We start from the raw sequence: 21,782 nt of genomic DNA on the forward strand, positions 1-21,782 counted from the left end.
GTAAATGAGAAGTGTCTCAGTTTTCCTAGTAGTATTATTTAATTATTGAACATTATAGGATTTTATAAAATTAGACTTCTATGCTGATTTAGTCAGCCCTTCATGTGCTGAAGACATGACACTGGCAGTGATAGTGTTGTCTTCTGTTCTTCTGTGTGTGGCCTAGACCAAAAGGATTAGATATTAATCCTAAAATAATTCTTTCTCTTCTGTACCTAGCCAAAAATTTCATTGTTTCCATCTAAACAAACACCAATCAAAACACTACAAGGAGGAAATGATAATAAATGAGCTAGAAACAAATGACTATAAACACAATAAAGGAAAACCATGTTACTGGTTAGTCTAATGATTACCATCTACTATGACAATTGGCCCTTTCCCAATATGTAAGATTTTTGAAAGAAACTTCACTTGGGGTATTTCAGAATAAATCACATCAGCAGGATTCGAGACTCCCTGTTGTCAGACACTGTATAATCACAATATATTATATTATTCTTACAAGGGTTATAAAAATGAACTCCTTTACTAATTCAATCAGAAGCTCTTTGAAACCCTTTATCAGGCACCCAGAAAACAATCTGTCATGCAGTGTTCTTCAGTAGCTGCTCACAGTCTTTTTGTTTCTTTATAGTTGACTTATTTCCAGATGGATCATATAGGCTTTAAAGAAAATATAGTTTAAAAACTTGATCCAGACATATGATCTATCGGATAATACATTTCATAATTTACTTCCATTGCTGTACAAAGGCATCAAATTCTGAGACTTGCTTAAAGAGCTCTTAACAGAAGGGAAGTCTGTTTAATTTCAGTCAGTAGATATTTTGTCTTTTGGCTAGCTAAACATAATCCACAGAGAGTTTTGAAAATGAAGATGTACATGGAACATGGTCTAAGAAACCAAAGAGAAATAAACTGAATGTAGAAATTTTATGGCTAAAAATGTTGTTTGTGGCAGCTGATAGTATAATTCATGGTCACTTTTCAGTGGAACTGGCTGTATATGCACCATTCCACCAAACTCATTTTTAATACGTGACCACTCAGTTTTAGGCACTGTATTAAGCACTATAGATAAACATACTAATCAAATGCTGTCCATGTCTCAGATAATTTCGCAGCTGGTGGGAAAGGAATATGTAACAACAACTAATGCTAATAATAAATTATGACAGAGTTATGTAGAAGTGTTCTAAGAGCCCATATGGAGAACAATGAGTACTGATGGAGAAACTGTTCTTAATTCCAGACAGAGGTCAAAGACAGCTTCACCAAAGAAATGATATTTGAAATAGGACGTAAGAATTGAGTAGCCGTGGCTAGTAAATCTGATGAAAACAAAATGTGCCTTAAGTCTAGAATAAACTTTACGATGTATTAAGTTCTCAGTTCCTACACTAAGTTAGGTAATACTGTATTAAAGTGTTTTTAAACACCTACATTCTGAATCTGTATCTTTTAGGATTACATTAAATAGTGGCCATTTTTATTGCTACTTATTATTCTTTATAGTTTTGATTAGAAAGCCAGGAATGCTCTCATTGATGACGGAGGTAAATAAACATTTTAGCTCACTGGCAATCCAAATTGTTGTACAGGGTTTTCTCCTATCCATCAACTGGTAGCAGGGTCTGTGAAATAGTTGCTGTAGGAATTCTTTGCACACCTCAGTGGTAATCAGTTATATTGAAGCACTATTCTCTGAGGATGGTGCTTCCCTGGCCATTCAGGATATCTGAATATTAGCAATTCTTTTGTATTTATTGGATTATATAATTGCCTTTAATAAAAGCTTAAAGAGTTCTTTTACTTGGGACTTTATAAAAATAATATGAGAATATCTTGAAAATAACTAAATTTATACTAAAAGCTGAGAAAATAATGTATTACTATGTAGTTATCTTAACAATAACTATAAATACAGCCTACTCTCAAGAATCCAGTCCTTAGGAAACTGGATTCCCTGGTGAAACTCTTGGCATATATGGCCAAGGAAAATCTCTAAAGAAATTGGCCCAGTAGTATTTGATTTCTCTTTTTACTTAATCATTAAATTCATTTCTCCATCTTTTACATCTTTGTCAATTCTTGACTGAATTGGAATAGCCACTTCCCTTGTATCAGGGAGGTATGTCAGGGCTTTAAAATCAATTGCCCAGTACCCTGAATGTCCCCAGCCAGAATTGTTTAGCATTTAGACTTAAACATAGAGAGTCAGGATCATTTGTTATTCAGTAATATTTCTCTCAGAGATGAAGATAGGATTTAATATTATCTCTCTTCTGTAAAATCTTGAGAGCAACTTTTTATTGCCCCCCAAACTTTTTCAATTAGGATCTCTCTCTTTTTCCTCTGTGTGGCTCAACATAGCCATGACTAAAATTTTATCAAACACTGAATTTCCTGTAATCTTATTCTTTTCAGTAAAGATTTTTTTCCACACTCTCATTACTCTAGCTTCAGAGAGTGGCTAATGATATGAAGTGGATGCTTAATGGATACATGGTGAGATCCACATACTGGGATGGAGCTTTTTATGGGAAGAAAAAGGAATCAGAATTCCCTTTCTTCTGGATTTTTGCTACCTAGTAGAATGTTACGATTGGATTGGCAGTTTTTTCTTGGGAAAAACTGCTGTGATCAAGGACTAATACATCTTATAGGATTATAAATAGCCTAGGAGGTCCTCAGTCCTGGATGGCCTTTTGGTGCCCACATAGAACCAAGGGAAAGGGAGCAAGGGGAGATAGACTAGCTGTGTACTAACCTTTAATAAATAGACTTAAAACTGAGAAAGATTTCTATGACTTTTCCAGCCAAACTTCTTAATAGCAGATACTTGGAGAAGGAACCTTAGCAAGGAATAATGTACATACATGCTGCTGAAGTGTAGCTAGTGTCATATAACTCAACCATCTGTAGAAGCAAGCTACCCAACAGAATACAGATGCATTGCAGGAATGGAGATTTAATATCTTAGAAACTTCACTAACAAAGGCAATTAGTTTAATAATAGAGAAACTGAAATGTGATACAGGATCTCAAAGAAATGATCCTTTGTCAGCATGTCTTCATAAATTCTCTCTTCCCCCACCTCTACCCTCCCAAGTAATTTTTTTATATAATGAATACATTGTCTATACTCATTGAAATACTCTAAATATAGGAAATACCTTCTTAGGACAAGCTAAATGGCTCCCATCTATCCTCATTTTACTAGCACTCTTTTAAAAAGGCTTTGTAAATTTAGCACATTTCAGAGCTGTCTTCATTAAGAAACAGATGATCTAAGTTACTAATTGATTTTTTTCTGAAGACACACTCCAGTATAAATGAAGAAATTTTAAGATTATGAACATAATGAGGATGTCTTACTTCCATATTTTAGTAGTTAATATAATTTTTAGTACTCAATACAATGTCTGCTGAATGTATGTGTGAATGAATGAGAAGAGCTTAGAGATTTGAACTTCGTCAACATGGACAAAAAGGTACAATAGTGCTTTTTAAAAACATAACAGTTAAGCTTATAATTCCTAATCACTTTACTAAAAGGCAGTTCTCTTGACTCCAGAAGTTCCTGCCAGTTTGATTCTGATTTAGAAATGGAGAAATCTCTTTTGTTGATGCCTCTAGCTGCCTTTCCTGCATATTTGGAAGTACTCTGACCAAAATCAGAAGAATGGAATCTAGTTTTCCATTGGAGATTTAAAATTACTGAATGCTGATTATTAAAAAAATATTTTAGTAAATTGAAAGTCTTCTTTTCAATCAAATGCCTACTGAGCTAGTTTATCACTTAGGTAAAAACTCTGTTTAGCTTACTAACAACCAACAAAGGATGCTGAATTCACTATGTGAGGAGTATTGTGAGGGATGTGCAACAGAATGAAGGGCAAGGGCTCAGACCTCCCAAAAAGGCACAGCCATTGCCACTTCTCGTCTCTGGAGTTGAAATCATTTCAAAGTTGAAGTATTTGTAGTTAAGGCTTTGGTTTAACTAATCAAAGTGAAATAAATGAAGAAAGTATTCTTTTAACTAATTTTGATGGTGTTATTTTACCTTACTCTTCAGTTTGGAGGAAGGGGGCATAAAAACCTGGACTTTTATTCCTATTGCTCAGTGACAGTATTCAGAGAAATGTGGCATTTTTGCCATCATTTCGGTCAACTTGGTTATTTTTGTATGGCCATCTGTCCCTCCCTAGATTATTAAGGATATTCTTAGCTTTGTTCTTTCAACGTAAAAACAGAGAAGAAAAAAAAAACACTGAAATGTTTTTCTATGCGATACCTAGGTGGGCGGAGGGGGATAGAGGGAGAGAGAGAGAATACATAGAGATATGCCTTAAATACTACTGAATTGTAAGATAGGAATTAAGAATTTAACTTTTACAAAGTAAGATGCTACTTAAAGAACTTGACAATCCTATTTTTTTCTGTCAAATCTTCTAAACTATGTATAAAGTTCCTATGATTTACCACTATAAATATTGTACTATTTATCCTTACTGATATATGCAGTGGTAGTCTGATTTAGAAAAATACTTCTTTACTACTAATAATTACCTAGTAATATCCTGTCACAATATAAAGCAATATGTGTTCACAAGAGAATTTAGACATTACAGACAAGAAAACAAAGAGATAAAATAAAAATCACATGCAATTCCACCATCTGGAGATAGTTCTCTTATAAGCCAGTATAGATCTTTGCTATTAAAAAGGATTTTTGGGAGGTCTGTGTAACAACTTCTCGATGAGTTTAACAATATTTGAAAACATTCATAATATACGAAGTGAAAATAATCGGATTTTTAAAATGTGGTTCTGGATCAAGAAGGCATACTCGCCTCTATTTCTCTCACTAATATAATTAAGTACAACAACCTCCTAGTCTCTCTAGTCAAAGGATCAGGAAAGGGGCAACCTAACAAACATAAAACTTTTAGATAAAAACCACCCTACTTCACTCAAACACCACAGAAAATGAAACAAAACACTGCTCCACTTTCATCCCAGTCAGCAAAAGCCCGAAGAGGAGGCTAGACCTCCACCCTTACCTAATGTAATGTGGACTCAACTTCTTTACCAAGGTGATATTAGAGAAGGTTGAGTAGGGAGCTGGGACTTTTAGTCCTCCCTGGTGGTAAGCATAGGCTCCCATGGTTTCAATGGAGTCCCCATGAGGATCCTGGATTTCTATTGCCATCCCACCATACAAAGCACCCTCTTTCTTCCCACCAGATTCAGAGGAGGTGAAGCAGATGAAGCTAGAACATTCACCATGATCTAGTGGTAAGGAGCCCTCCAACTGCAGTGTCAGTGGAAGTCATGTAGGAAGGACGTGATTTTTTATTATGTCTCGAACATTTTGTGTATTATGAGACTCTAAACCTTATCGAAATCTCTGTTTTAGCAGACCTTTTCTAACAGAGGCTTGGTTGCTTGCTCCATCTTTTTTGACATCCTAAGGGAAGAAAACCTTGTTACAGCTAAGCAGAGGTGATATTTCATATTCTCCACTAAGTATCTGATGACATTATCCTGCCTGAAAGAGGGAAAAGAACTTTCCAAAGCAAAAACAAGGATATCTCAACTTGTATGAAAAAAGATGACCAATAGATGATAACACTGAGAAGACACCAATGTGGAGATTAACTAAGATTTCAAAGCAGCCATCATCAAAATACTTCAGTGAGTATGAACAGGCTTGAAGCATGAAAAATTAGAAAATCTCAAGAAAAAAATTGAAGATACCAAGTAGAAATTTCAAAATTGAAAAAAATAATAATAAAAATGAAAAACTCAGTAGATTGTCTCAATAGCAGAAAGAAGTGGACAGAGGACAGAATATGTGAACATGAAGATACTACAATAAAAATTACCCAATCCGAACAGAGAGAAAATAGACTGAAAAAGAACAAAAACCCAGGAACATGAAAGACTATGGTAACAAAATCTAAAACTGGAGTCCAGAAGGAGAATAGAAACAGGATGGGGCTGAAAAGTATATGAAGAAATAATGGCTGAAAATGTCTCAAATTTGGGAAAAAAACATAACTCTCAAAATCACCAAGCCAAGTGAATTCCAAACAGGCTAGACCCAAAGAAAAGTTGCACAGATATGTCTTACCCTTAATTATAGTAAATATTCTCCTTTTGTTGTTGCCTTTAGCAGATTATTTTTAACTTTAAGTTATGGTGCCTCTAGAAGTTATGCAACTATTCTAGTGAATTAAATATGGACCCAAATTCCTCTTTCTCTGCATTGAGTGGTGGAGTTTATTTTACCTCTCCTTAATCAAAGTCCTTTGCTTATCACATGAAATACAATGGAGGCAACAGTTGTGCTAATTCCAGGTCTAGCTGTTAAAAGGAATAGTAGTTTCTGTTTCCTGTCTCTTAGAATGCTCACTATGGGGACATTCTCTCTCAGAACAAAGCCACCATGCTGTGAGAAACCCAAGCTGCTTGGAGAGGCCAGAGCACCTGACAATTTGAATCAACTGTCAGCCATGTGAGTGAGCTCGTTTGGACAAATTCCAACCCAAATGAGCCCTCAGATCACTGCAGCCCCAGTCAACATGATGTAGTAAAACCGAATTGCCTAGCTGAGCCTGGTCAACCACAGAATTATGAGATATAATAAAATAGTTGTTTTAAGCCATAAGCTTTGAATTTCTTGTAATGCAGTAGCAGATGCCTGAAAAAAATAATAGAAACTATTAGAAAGGAAAATAAATAAAAATAAAAACTAATAAAATAAAAACTATTAGAAATAGACTTTGATGATATGGGAAATTGTTGATTTTAATGTTAAAACAGATGCAAAAAGAGACAAAGTATGATCAATATTGTTTAAAAACTTGTACAATTTAAGTTACTAATTCATTTATATGTACATGATATAATCATATTGTTCTTTTATAATTGTATGACTACATGTATATATAAACATAAGTATATTAACATAATTAATATATAAATAAATATAGTAATATATTTGTTATATATTATATGCATATATTTGTATACCTATATTTTTATATGATATAATCATCATATTTACTTATATATGATATTCTCATCTTGGCCTTTCATAATTTTATGACTAGAAGGAAATACAATGTTACCAGTAGTTAAATAATTAATTTCCTAAATCTCTATACTTTTTACAATTAGCAGGCAATACTAGATGTAAGAGAAAACATTTTCAGTATTTTCTTTCTTTTTTTTTTAATATTTTATTTATTTATTCATGAGAGACACAGGGAAAGAGGCAGAGAGAGAAGCAGGCTCCATGCAGGGAGCCCGACGTGGGACTCAATCCCGGGTCTCCAGGATCAGGCCCCAGGCTGAAGGTGGCGCTAAACCACTGAGCCACCTGGGCTGCCCCACTTTTGGTATTTTCTTTGTCAGTTAACAACAGACAACAAATCTGATAGTATGAGAAAAAAAGCGGTATATGTAATAATCTCAGTTTGGAAAAGAAATTCATAGTATATATAATTATATATTTATATATAAGTACTATAATATAATTTAGACAAGTGAGACAATAAAAATCATTAGAAGAGTTAACCCAGTTGTAAGAAATATCAGTTCTAATTTAGCTTTGCTCTGATGATCAAATAACTAGGGTGTCAGTAGGTCAATAAGCATTGTCTCTTACTAGCAGATTATATTTATGGTTCTAATTTGTAATCAAATGACTTCTGTTTTAAAGTAAAAATTATTTTTAGAAACAGTTGTTTTACATAAAGGTATTTTGAAATATATTTTCCATCTGATATACTAATCAGAATTTCTAAGAGATATACATCATAGAGAGTAAGACTTGAAAGAGAACTTAGAGATAAATGTAAGTGAAAGAACTGATCAGATCTATAATACAAAATAGAAATAAATAGAAATAAATAGAAATAAAGAGAGTAGCAGATAGAGTAAATTTGGTGATCCAAGTTGAGGCATGAGACATTAGCCTTTCTGAGGCCTTTCTGAGGCAGTGTTGGGGGTGAGTAGGGACTAGATACAGATAATTCTACCAAGGAGGAGTTTCAGTTAGAAGCAAAGTAAAGTTCTAAGAGATAGCAATATGCATAGTTTTGCTTATAGTAAGTCATCATTTGGAAAACTAATTTATGTAACCTTGGAAGATAATTCTGAACATTACATTGTGTTATACAGCATGACCAAATGAAGTGGGTGATAATTTAGAAAGTGAGAACTCTAAATTTTTCCACAAATGCCACATTATCTTCTTGAACACTCCAAGGATTTTTATAGAATTAAAATAAAATTCATTAGTTCTCTACTATAAGCCAACCATATTCAAACATGGAATTCTACTAGAGAGTGAGGTTCTGGCCCTCAACAACAATCTCTACTAGGGGAAGACAAGCAATAATTCGTTCATTTAGTCAAATATTTTTTATTAAGCACATTTGTATTCCAGTCACTTTAATATGTTCTGGGATACACCAGTAAGTAAAAAAGTACCTATGCTCATGGAACTTCTATTAAGGAGAGGAAAAAGTAAGCATACAAATAAAAATATAATAATGTATTAGATAGTAATAAGTGCTATAAATAAAAAATAAAGTAACGTAAATGGAGCGATTTTAGGTAGAATGATTTGGGAAGACCTTTCTGAGAAGCTTGTTTTTGAGCAAAAACCCAAATGAAGTGAGAAACAACAAACAATGCCTTAAGTATTTGTTAAAAATATTGGGGTACAAGCAAAGTGCATAAGTGGAAATATAAATATTTCCAGAGATTTATATCATCTTGCTAACCTTAGTAACTTACTGTAGTGCCAGTCCTTTCTCAATTAGGGAAAATCTTCCTGTGTCAGTTAAGCAAACTTTTCATGTAAGATGAACTTTTTTACATTTACTGTTTGTTTACCTTGCTTAATGTGATATTTATGTTATTCACTGGTTACTTACAAATAAATTTTAATTATAAATTAATATATTCTCCCTGATGTAAACATTAGACAATTAGGAATGATACCACTGAGAAATATCCACCCAACTGTATAAAATAAAAGTATAGCATAATTTTATAAATGATACAAAAGGAAACTGTTTTATGATAAAAGTTATTACTTTTTACTTTCTCATGTTTCCATTTATTTTTGACTTTAAAAATAAGGATAGTAGTACTAGAGTAATTAAAAATTTTGCAAATAAAAATAACATTCCCAAACTGCTTTCCTGTGGAGGGTCTTCAAATTGAAAGAGGAAACACAAAAGATTTGCATGTTTCTTTGATATTTTCTAAGAAGTTAGGTAATCTTCTCAATACATCTTATTCTATTTTCCAGTTAAGGTATATTTAAAATCCTCAAGACAAAAACTGTGGTGTGTCATCCATTTATTGTCTATTACCTTTCAACAATCCTGTTTAGTTTGTATTAAAAAGTTTTTTGCTCTCAATTTGTTTGAGATTATTCTCTACATTTTGTTGGTTTTCCTGGGTCATTCTTCCAGTTAATTTTTTTCTTAATATATAATTAAAGTAAATATTTTCAAGCGATTTTGAAAGCAAGTATACTTGTTGAAGTAATTTATTGGAGCTTAGTGACTTACAGTGTTTTTCATCAGAATTTTTTTAAGTCAAATTTCAAGAGGCCATTCATCAAAACAATTGTTTCCTTTCAGATTTTTTGAAAAATTACTCTAAAAAGCCCAAAGAATAGGCCAAAGAAATGTCAAAACAAATTTAACTTTGACCATATGGGTATATTATTCAAATCTGTGTGAACCAACCTAAGTGTGCCAAAAAATTAAAATCCTTGAAAACTGAAATTTTCTGATTTCCTTTTTTTAAAAAATAGTTTACAGAAGATGTTTTCCAACTAGTTCTCTTGGTTATGGAAGAAAGTGAGATTTTTTGCTACAGCATTTTTTTTCTTTTTAAACATAACTGACCATTGATTTTATATTTTATAAAACTCATGTGGTATACTTGAATAATAGCATTTGAGAGCTAAAGATATACTAAAAATGTGAGAAAATTCAGTGCAAGTGATTTCATTGATGCAACTTTTTCAGATAGAAAATGATATAAACTTGGAAAGGGGCTCTAGATTCCTAGGTTTTCTATTTCCCATTGTCTTATATCAGATGAATTAGGACTTGGACTGAGGAAAGGTAATCATCATCATCAACCTTTTGTTGAGGACTTACTTTGTTCCAGAACTTGATGTCACAGCATCATTTTACTCTGTCATTTAATCCCCTCAAGCATTTTATAAGGTAGGTGACTGTCATTATTCCAATCTCATGGAGATTCCAGGAGATTATATTTCTAGTTCCTAAAGGGCAGAGCTAAATGCCTCTATTGCCTACATGTATTTGATGTCAGAGCTCTAATTAGAAAATTTAAAACCAATGTTTTTTTTCTCTCCCTAATTCCATTGTTTAGTGTGTTGTCATTTTTTCTCCTTAAATCCAACATGATTGAATTTAACATGTCAGTCATACTTAGTTTTAGCATTGGTTTGACTGTTTTTTTTTCCTTTCTGGCTACGAAAGTTTCAGAACTCAGCACTTAATTGTTTTGTGTGTTTTTTTTTTTTTAGTTGATTTTTATTTTGAGATGACAATTAACTCATCCAACACACTTCTAATTTTTTATCTTTAATATTCAGGATGCTGAGGAGGACTAGTGAAACAGTTCTAACTTGACATTTCTTAAATGCTTTTTCTTTTAGCTTATCTGACTCCAGAAATTCTACAGATCTGCTACTAATTTTAGTGTAATTTTATTTATCTCTTATATAACTTTTAACATTTAACTAAAGCAGATTTAGGAACATTTACCAAACAGAGTAATTTTAAGAAATAAATGATAGCAATTATTTTTAAAACACTTGAAAAACCAAGTTGTTCTAAATGTCTTAAAGTAGAACTTTAATGCAGCCTACCAACGCTATAAATACCCCAGATCATATTTTTTCTCCCCTAATTCTTTTTCTCTTCTAACTCAAACTTTTAGAGGGAATAGGCTATATCCACTCTTTTTAATATGCCTTTATTTTATTTTATTTTTCGTTAGAGAATAATTGCTCTCTACTTCAGCTTCAACACACTGAAACTTTTGTCATCACCAACATTTAAGAGTCAAATTTAGAAGGAGCATTTTTTTTTTCTGTGTGTCTCTTACTTCTTTTTTGATCTTTGACATTGTTGAACACTGAAATCCTTGCAAGACACCGTATTCTTGAAGTCTGTGATATCAGTCTTTCCTGGATTTTCTTCTACATAGATCTCTTGTCTCCCTTTGGTCTTTTTATATTTTACCTAATAGATAGCAGTGTTTCAAATAGCAGCACCCTGTGCTTCTTTTTCCCTTTTTTAATACTTCCCTTCTGATAACTCATCCATATCTATACATTTTATTAATGTTTGACCCAGTAACTTCCAAATCTGTATTTTTAACTCAAATTTAATTGCTGAGTTTCAAAGGATTAGCATAGACCTCTCACTCAATTTTCAAAACAGAATTCAACTTTTATTCCACATCTCTTATTCTCATTCTGTTTTGATGAGATATCTACATATATCTACTTTTTAACCCAAATACCTGAGATTTTTCTTAGTGCACTTATTCAACACATTAAAACAAGATTCTGTGTTTTTTTCTTTTCTTTTCTTTTTAAAGATTTTATTTATTTATTTGAGAGAAAGTAAGCAAGAGAGAGAGAGCAAGAGCATGCACAAGCCTTAGGAAGAGGCAGAGGAAGAAGGAGAAGCAGACTCCCTGCTGATCAGGAAGCTGGATGCAGGGCTCCAGGACCTGGAGATCATGACTGAGCCAAAGGCAAGTGCTTAACCAACTGAGCCACCCTGGCATCCCTTTTCTATTCACCTTCTTTAATTGTTCCAAACTTTCCATTATTACTAATATTGCCTTAATTCAGAATGATCAGAGTTTATATAAGATGCTCTCTTAAACCAGTAGAAAAAATTTGTAAACAAGATGGCATATGGAAGCCTATATATAACAGATAAATGCATATTTATTTCGATCAAGCAGAAGTGGAAGGGTCACAGTGATACTCGTTTTATATCTGTCTTACCTCCTGTTGGTACTTCTGTGATACCTCTGTACCCTCCGAGCCTTAGCAGAAGTACATTTAAAATACTGTCTTCACTTTGCTAAGTGTAAGAAGCTAGACCCCAAAAAGTCTACTGTATGATTCCTTTAGATGGCATTCTGGAAAAAGATAGCTGTAGGATCATTAGTTGCTGGGGATTAGGAAAAAGGGAGGAAGTGGCTATATAGGAGTCACATAGTGGGATTATTAGGGTGATAGAACTGTTCTGCATGGTACTCTGTAGTGGATACGTTTTCTCATCATCAAAAAAGGAATTTACAAATTAGCCAGTAGGGGGAACACTAGAACGAACCTTGTGGTGCTGGGTTAGAGTTGGAGAGAACAGCAAAAACTCCTATCTACTTCATTATACATACAGGTAGATAGGTAAACATTGATATGTGTGCATAGATCATTAGTATGCAAACACATATTTCCTAGTTCTGTCTGCTGAGAAGACCTATAAGCAGTGACATCTATTTGCAGTGAAACCCTTAGTGCCTAGGTCGTGGTTTCTCAATACAATTCTCCGATAAAAGAAATCTGGGCTCCTTGAAGAAATAGTTGATACTAGGGCTGGCCAGAGAATACATAAAATCAGTGTAAAGCATTCTGTCATACTAGAAAGTAAAGAAAGATTCAGAGATAGATGCAGAGATGGAGTCATATCAAAATAACAAAGGAACCTACCCAAAAAAGAGTTCCCAATGACCAGTGCTAAAACAATTTGAACAAAGTAAATAACAATATTATTGGATTATACACCCCCCTGTATATGAATCTATATTGATATAAGTGAATGACTGAATAAATAATAAATGGATGAGAGGGTAGAGATGCATATTCCTTACAGAAGAATTTCAACAAATAGATGTAGAAGAAATGAGGGAAATAGAAAATCACTACTAGAACATCACAGTAATATTTGTTGTAGAAAGGATGTTATACTTGGGCAAACTTTAAGGAGAAGCAGCTTATTTGCCTACCCTCAAATGATTAGGGAATGTTACAGAAATTTTGTGGTCTGTGAATGGTTTCTGAAGAATATTTTCCAAGATGCAAATATAGAATTAGTGTTATTTGTATTGACATTTAGTTTTATACCAATAATTTCTTGAAGCGACTTGCACTGCATAGACTACTAGGTATTAGGGTTTCTTCTATAATAGTGAGAAATCAAAAGCAACATAAATGTCTAATAATAGTGTTTCACTATGTTTTGTTTATATATAGGTGTATAAGCCATACAAAAAAAAAAAAAAACCTTTTTGCCAAACTAATGATACTGGGAAATGATTATACACACACACACACACACACACACACAAATAAATAGAAAAAAGACTAGGAAGAAATCTATCAATAGATTAATGCTGTTTATCTTGAGCTGTAGAGTTCCAGGTGATTTTTCTCTTCTTTTTTATACTTTCCTCCAACAAACATTTGTATTTCCAGGAAAAAAAAATAACAATAAATGTTTGTTTGCCAATCACTTCCATGATTGACATCCAAAGCCTTGTTCATGTGGATCCACCTTAGGCTGCCCTGGTGCCAAGCAATCCTTGTGCAGGGAGTGGATCCCAAAAGACCAAAACAAAGGAGAACTATCTTATCAGAGACAATCTGGAGTGGAAAGTGTCACAAGGTTGAATATATGTAAAAAAATTACTAAAGAGAATATCTCAAAGTCAGGGAGACTGAATATAGACACCCAAATCCAAAAAGCAATATATATAGTTTCAATTTAGAGCCAGGGCCGAGTCAGAGCCAGAGAGAAAAAAGGCGAGAATATAAGCAATTTAAGGAATTGAGGAATTCCCAAAAAGGATCTGGGGCTTATTTCCATTTGGGTTTCTGGTTTTCAGGAGGTCAGGCTGACTTAACTGCATAGTGTTAAAGTAGCAAGGAGAGAAAAAAAATATTTCAAAATATCCCATTCAAAATTTTAGAATGTTTAATATGCTTTGAGAAATGCCCACATTTCTAGTCTTTTTCTTTTTGCCACATCCTCATCTGTCAAAATTCATGATAGACAAGCTCAAGTTCAACTTTCTGAAACCTTCAGTCCTGCAATTGGATGTGATTTCTCTTTCCTTTAAAGTCCTGTAAATAAAGTCCTTTTATTTATACTATTGGTAAAGAAGATGAGTTTGTTGGCAGTTAAATAGCAAACTGGTCTTTCCTCTTCCCTTCTACGTGAAACCTACCCTCCACTAATGCAGTCTAAAATGCTTCAGTACTTGTGGAACACAGCTATTCTCCTTTGGTTCTGCAGATATGCTCTTACCCTCAGCCACACCCAAGCACTAGCAGTGCTTAGCTATCGATTGAGCAAAGTTTGGTATAAGGTTCAGATGGCGAAGCATTTTTCACCGCCCCCCAACGTGTGTATTGTACCTCAATAGCTAATGCCTTAGATGGCTCCTTTGGTCTGTAAGTTAAGGCCTTGGATGTGGTTTGTTTGTCCTTAAAAGAAATAATACTTTTCTGCTGAAAAAAAAAAGAAAGGTTTTCAGATTGGAAAACTTGCAGAAGCCTGGGTTGACATATATTATGCCCCTTTATGTGACACGCTGTGTGTAACTTTCAGTAGACTAGCTAAATGATAAAGTGCTATAAATGTACACATATTTATTAAGAGAAAAATGATAAGAAAGGTTGTCTCCCAGTACAAATATACTCCTCCTGGGACCTATGTTTTATCTTAATAGATAATACTTTCACTTATCATCTAGGTACTTTCCTGCTTGCTTTTGAGTTGTAAATTATTCTTTAAAAGCTGATATAGTTCCCACTGTGAGAGTTTACATATTAAATTTTAATTGAGAATATTTCTTTTACCTAGCAGGCTAGGTAAGATTTAAGTTAGGCCTCCAAGCCAGTGACATTTTCTAGTTAATCATGTTACATTAATGCTGTAGAGATTAAGACAGAAGAAGGAAAGAAGGAAATGGGACAGACTGTCATACTTTCATTTTGAAGAAAGAAAGATACCAAAAAATTATTATCATTGCTGCTATTTCTCCCATTATACAGATTTTCAAATTAATGAAATTACTTCAATACTTCTGACTCCTAAACTTCTTCTTCTAGGATGTGATAATCCTTTTATGTAATAGACTATTGCTATTTGTAGTTATGTTGTGTTGCCTCTAATAATATGCAAGTTGACTTTTCTTATTGATTTATGATCAATTTATGACATACTCTGAAATGAACTTTTGGCATCTCACATAATGAGGCTGTAACTCTTCTTATATCTTCTTACTTGATTTCTCCATTAGGGACCCCCACATATGTTTAAGCTCAAAACCAAAATCATTGTGTTCACCCATTCTGTCCCTTCTTTTGTAGAGATTTTCTTCAGCATCCAGGGTCAGTCTGGTTCTCTGTCCCTTACCTCCCAGATCTAACCAAACACCAGTTCTCCTAGAGCAAATAAAAATAATTATAAATAGGATATAAATTACCGGGATTTTAGATGGCGAATAAATAATACCCCTTATTCTTTGCCCAGTGCAGAGCCAATTGAAAAGCAGGATCAGGGGGATCCCTGGGTGGCTCAGCGGTTTAGTGCCTGCCTTTGACCCAGGGCGTGATCCTGGAGTCCCGGGATCAAGTCCCACATCAGGCTCCCTGTATGGAGCCTGCTTCTCCCTCTGCCTATGTCTCTGCCTCTCTCTCTCTGTGTCTCTCCTGAATAAATAAAGAAAATCTGAATGAAAGAAAGGAAGAAAAAGAAAGAAAGAAAGAAAGAAAGAAAGAAAGAAAGAAAGAAAGAAAGAAGAAAGAAAGAAAGAAAGAAAGAAAGAAAGAAAGAAAGAAAGAAAGAAAGAAAGAAAAAGAAAGAAAGAAAAAGAAAGAAAGAAAGAAAGAAAGAAAGAAAGAAAGAAAGAAAGAAAGAAAGAAAGAAAGAAAAACAGGGTGTCAGAAAGCAGAGATTATAATGTTGTGTTAATTGCTGCTAAATACTTGAAGTCAGTCTGAGGAGAGTTAAATGACTAGAATGTCATGGTAGCTCCTAGCTTCTCTCATACCTCCCATTTGTGTCTTTAGAAAGTTCCGTGGTAAATTCAGTGTTAAAAAACAAACTTAAGCTTTCTGTCCCCACCAGTCTGGGAGAGTGAGGAGAAAAGACATTTCAATCCTCAGAGATAGCAAATGATTGACATGAAATGTAGATCAATGACTTACATTGTTTGTCTTTTAAAACTTACCAGATGCCATAATTGTTTATACCTAAATGTAATTGTTTATACCTCTTCCCTCCCCTCCATAGGAATAGGAACTCTAAGAGCACAGATTGTATTTTGCATGATAAGTGATCAACATTTTTGTTTCAGAATGTTTATCACTACACAAATATCAAAAATACACAAAACAAATATTTAGGTTGGAAATAACCTAATATCCATTATATGAGCAGCTTTGATGAATTGTGTTATAACCACAATAGAATACTGCACATATTCTAAAAGTCATGTTTTTAAAAGTATACTGAGTAATAATAATTTTAAAAACCCTGTCATCATAGGTGGTTAAAATGAAAGTTGCAAAATAGTTTATAAAAAATTGTATATCAGTATTTAAAATTTACCTACATATAACCATATATAAAAACACATAATTTTAATAGGAAACATACCAAAATATTAACTATGTTTAATATGGATGATTTTATATTTTCTTTATGCTTTTTGACTTTTTCCAAATAATAAATTAGAAAAATATTAGGAAAATATTGTAAAACCAAATAATTATATGAACTATGGTTCACTGCCTTCCTATCTCTGATGCACAGTGTTCTTCACATTGTTGACATTCAATATATCTTGGTGAATTGCTAGGAATATTGGGGCCACTGATTTGTTGACACCTTTTTAAATCTTTCTTTCTTTCTTTCTTTCTTTCTTTCTTTCTTTCTTTCTTTCTTTTTTTTTTTTAAAGCTTTCAACCATTGTGTTTCTGTAAAGTCTCTAGTAAGTTAATCTGAAAATGTGTATTTAAAATTATTTCCCCATCTTTTCAAATAAGGCATCAATGTATCATTATTGGCTTCACCTATCCATTCTCTGCCTTGGATAAAAAACACAAAGAAGAGAGCTTCCTGTTATCTGAGAAATGAATCTTCAGGGTGACTAGTAGAGTAGACCATCTGCCAATTCCTAAGTAAAACATGCCATGTTGATTTTAACATGCCCAAATTGGATGTTTTACGTTATTCTTCCAGTGTCTGATAATTTTCTTTTTCTATGTTTATGTCTTAGCTGCTTTACCCATCCCATATGGCATTCATTCCAGGTATCTGTTGTCTGTAATCATAGTTCATTAATAAGATTAAAATATCTAAATATAATAATTTTTGTTGTTGTTGTTAAGGATTTTGGTTATTCTCCTTGTTTTTCATATGAAGAGGTATAATTGGCCAGTTTCCAGAGAGCTAAAAGAGGCCCAAGGTCTTGAGCTCTTTTGCCTCAGAATATTTTGCTTTTGTGTTAATGTAAGTTATTTAAATTATTGCATTTTTCCCTCTATGTACCTTTCTTGTAAGCATACTTTGTTAGAATTATTTAATACATTTTTACATTTTTCTTGTACTGATAAGAGTTTCTTTTTTTTTTTTTAAGAGTTTCTTTTATAAGGCTTTCTCCATTGCCAGTATTTTTACTTAGCTCTTTGTACTGATAACCACGAGTAATAATGGGCAGCTACTTATTATAGAGGGTAACTAGGCATATACTTAAAATTTTCCCAGAAATCTGTGGCCTATTGAAAGTTTGATGTAAATGTTTGGTGTAAAATTCTTCATGTTTGCCAATAAAAATCTGTTTTAGCAATTGAACCACTTTTCCTCTTGGTTCATAATCATAAATGCCTTTCACTTTTACCCAAAGTCTCTTTTCAGTTTTAATGTTTCTTTATTGTACTTTATTTTATGACTTTCTTCTAATTCCTGAATGTCAAAACATACCTGTATTTCCAGTACTAAAGGTATTACAGATGTTGATTTTCTTGATGTCAAATGCAGACTCTTAGAGAGCTCCCAATGATTCTTGCATTCTGGGAGTTGAACCTGAGTAATTCTTTCTACTTAAATGTGGGTTAGACCTAGCGATTCCTTTCTAGTGAGTAGGATGGAGCAGAGATGATCGGATGCCACTTATAAGATTAGGTTGCAAAAAGGCTGTGGCTTTCGTATTGGCAGTCTTTCTCTAGACATCAGCCAGCAAAGAACTAAAGCCATCAGTTCAACAGCTCAAGAGGAACTAAATCCTATCAACAATCATGTTGAGGGAGCTTGGAAGCATATTTTCTCCCAGTTGAACCTTCAAGTGAGATCACAGTCTTAGCCAGCACCCAAAATACAATTCCATGGAAGATCTTGAGCCAGAGCCACCAAGGTAAGCCACACTTAAAATTCCTGACCCACAGAGACAGTCAAATAAATGTTCATGTTTCAAGCTGCTAAATTTTGTAAGAATACGTTATAAAGCAATAGATAACTAAAATACTCATCCATATACTTTTCTGATATTCTTTATAAGGGAAGTATTACACATATAATTTTATAATTATTTTACCTTAAAAAGGATGGAAATCCTGAGAATTGCAAGATGTTGGACTATGTTTTTAAGTTCAGAATATAAAATTTTGGTTAAAAGAGGTGGATATGATCTTGCATTTTCTAGCATATCATTACTGCAATATTGTCTAATCCTTAGTGAGAGCAACGATCCAAGAAGATGCAGTATCTCCATGTCTAATGAGCTAAATACAGAATTGCCCAAGTCTGTGAGAAATCAGCTCTCACTTCTTATGAAGCAACCTTGAGAAAGATGAAGCAAATAAAATGTGCTGTTTCTATCAACAAAAGCTGGAGAAGAGGAAACAGAGAAGAACTCTGATATTAAATTCTAGTCATAGGCCAGGGCTATAGGATTTGGCATACTACATTCTGCTTATTCAACTCAATTTAAGATCTATAGCTCTACTTCTTGTTTTAGTCCCAGAACAAACCCAACTGTGGTCAAGCCACATTCTGAGAGGATTCTTCATGCATCACCATCCACTTCTACCTCAAGAGAACATTGCTCTGACCATAAGGATAACCCATTACAGTGATACAAATTGGAGGAATGTCTTTGTTTTCAGAGTTTACCCTCTGGCTGTGTTGATGGCACCTCTGCCCCCAAAACATTTGCCTGAATGATTTATCAAGGAGAGAGATGCCTAATCTAAGTTGTGCAAATCCAGTTCTTTTTCTTGGAAACATGAAACTTGAACAGAGCCCTATAGTTATGAAGGGTACTAGTACAGGGATAAATAAGACTTAAGAGAAAGTTCAATAGTTTCTGATGTTGAAGACCCAGAGCAGCCTTTGTCCTGAGACTTTGTCAAGGCAAGATGGTGGTTCAATATGTTTTTCACTTCTGTATGCTATCTTAGGAATCTAATAAATTTAACTTTCTTTCTTGAGTAAGCCAGAGTAATTTTCAGTTATTTAACAGGTGTGCTTTGACCTACCTTATTTATATGCTACATCCCTATTAAATAAACTTTAGCTTTAAGATCTTGGTCTGAGGATCCCTGGGTGGCGCAGTGGTTTGGCGCCTGCCTTTGGCCTACGGCGCGATCCTGGAGACCCAGGATCGAATCCCACGTCAGGCTCCCGGTGCATGGAGCCTGCTTCTCCCTCTGTCTATGTCTCTGCCTCTGTGTGTGTGTGTGTGTGTGTGTGACTATCAAAAAAAAAAAAAAAAAAGATCTTGTTCCGAAGAAACAACAAATGTTGGTGAGGATGTGGATAAAAGGGAACTCTCTTGCATTGTTGGTGGGAATGCAAGCTGGCGCAGCCACTCTAAAAAAACAGTGTGGAGGTTCCTCAAGAAGTTAAAAATAGAGCTACCCTATGACCCAGCAATTGCACTACTGGGTATTTACCCCAAAGATACTGATGTAGGGAAATGATGGGACACCTGCACCACAATGTTCATAGCAGCAATGTCCACAATAGCCAGACTATGGAAGGAGCCATGATGTCCTAACACAGATGATTGGATAAAGAAGATGTGGTACATATATACTATGGAATATTACTCAGCCACAAGAAAGGCTAAATACCATTTGCTTTCACGTGGATGGAATTGGAGGGTATTATACTGAGTGAAATAAGTCAATCAGAGGAAGACAATCATATGGTTTTATTCATATGTGGAATATAAGAAATAGTGAAAGGGACTCTAAAAGAAAGGAGGAAACTGAGTGGGGAAAATTAGAGAGGAAGACAAACTATGAGAGACTCCTAACTCTGGGAAACAAACAAACGATTGCAAAAGGGGAGGAGGGTGGCAAGATGGGGTGACTGGGTGATTGGCATTTAAGGAGGGCACTTGATGTGATGAGCACTGGGTATTATACTATATGTTGGCAAATTGAATTTAAATAAAGTATTTTTTTAAGTTCTTGGTCTGTCACAAGCATATAATTTAGTCTTTCCACATAGGTGAGTTAAGAGAAAGACAAATGAACTGCTTTATAACTAAATTGGTTATGATTTTTTTTGAATAAATAAGTATAAATTTATTATAGTCATAGATTGATGAAAACAAGAATATGTGGGATATGCAGATAAATAATTAATGCATTTCTACTTGGTATCTTTTTGGTTAGTTTTTCTACAGTCCCAATTAACACCTTTTTACCCACTTATTTTTCTTATTTATTTTGATTTGACTTCTAACATAATTTTGCTTATACATAATCATAGATATGGAGTGATACATACCCAACTCATGATTTTACTTCTATGAAGTATCTGAAGTAGTCAAACTCATAGAAGCAGAAAATAGAATGGTATTTGCCAGAGGCTCAGGGAAAGTAAATTGAAGAGTTGCTGTTCAGTAGGTATAAAGTTTCAGTCATGCAAAATGAAAAAGTCCTAGAGATCTGCTGTGCACCATAGTGCCTATAGTTAACAATACTGTATTGTACACTTAAACATTAATTAAGAGAGTAGATCTTATGTTGTGTGTTTTTTACTACAATTTTTTAAAAGCCACTTTCAAATTGATACTAACAAATGTCTAGCCTAAATAAGATGCATTTATTACCTTGATCAGCTTGCAGCTTAACAATAAATATTGAATTTAAGATGTGCAAAATATTCTTAGCAGGCAAGGTCGTAAAATCTCTAGTCCATTTTAAAACCCAGTGGAATCCTGTGACATCTTGTGCATAAGACATGGCTTGAGACCAGATCTTGGTAAGGTTGCACACTGACTTTCTATGAGTCTCATGTAAATTTTGTGCAGTCTCTCAGGAAGTGTTCTGAATCACTAAGTCTTTGATTAAAACGACATTAGAGAAATTCTCTTATTACTCTAATTAGTTTAGAGCCATCTAGAAGAGCAAGATAGTATTTTTGTCTAATGTTATCTTACAAGTATATTATTACAATTTAGTCATTGGGAAGATTACTTGCAACCTGCTTAGAAAAAGACACAGTACAATGAAGTGATTAAAAAATGTGAGATTTCAAGTTATTTCAAGTCCTAAGTCTCTTGGATTTCAGCTGTCCTCCATTTTAAAGAGTCTGTTTCAGATCATCCTGGCAGATTTCCATATCAGGATAATTCACTAAGGATTTTTACTTGATGGATGAATATTT

General features: G+C 33.8%; 1 protein-coding gene across 1 annotated transcript in view; it reads left to right on the plus strand.

Annotated features, from left to right (window-relative positions):
* The window catches only part of TMTC3 (transmembrane O-mannosyltransferase targeting cadherins 3), a 98,005-nt gene extending 86,177 nt beyond the window's left edge, over positions 1-11,828 (plus strand). The window contains exon 15 of the transcript XR_007402501.1: positions 11,680-11,828. The gene's annotated coding sequence lies outside the window, so the exon portion shown is untranslated. The remainder of the gene's footprint in view (positions 1-11,679) is intronic.
* Positions 11,829-21,782: the final 9,954 nt, after the last annotated feature.

The sequence above is a fragment of the Canis lupus genome, chromosome 15, assembly GCF_003254725.2.
Source record: "Canis lupus dingo isolate Sandy chromosome 15, ASM325472v2, whole genome shotgun sequence".
NCBI classification, from domain to species: Eukaryota; Metazoa; Chordata; class Mammalia; order Carnivora; family Canidae; genus Canis; species Canis lupus.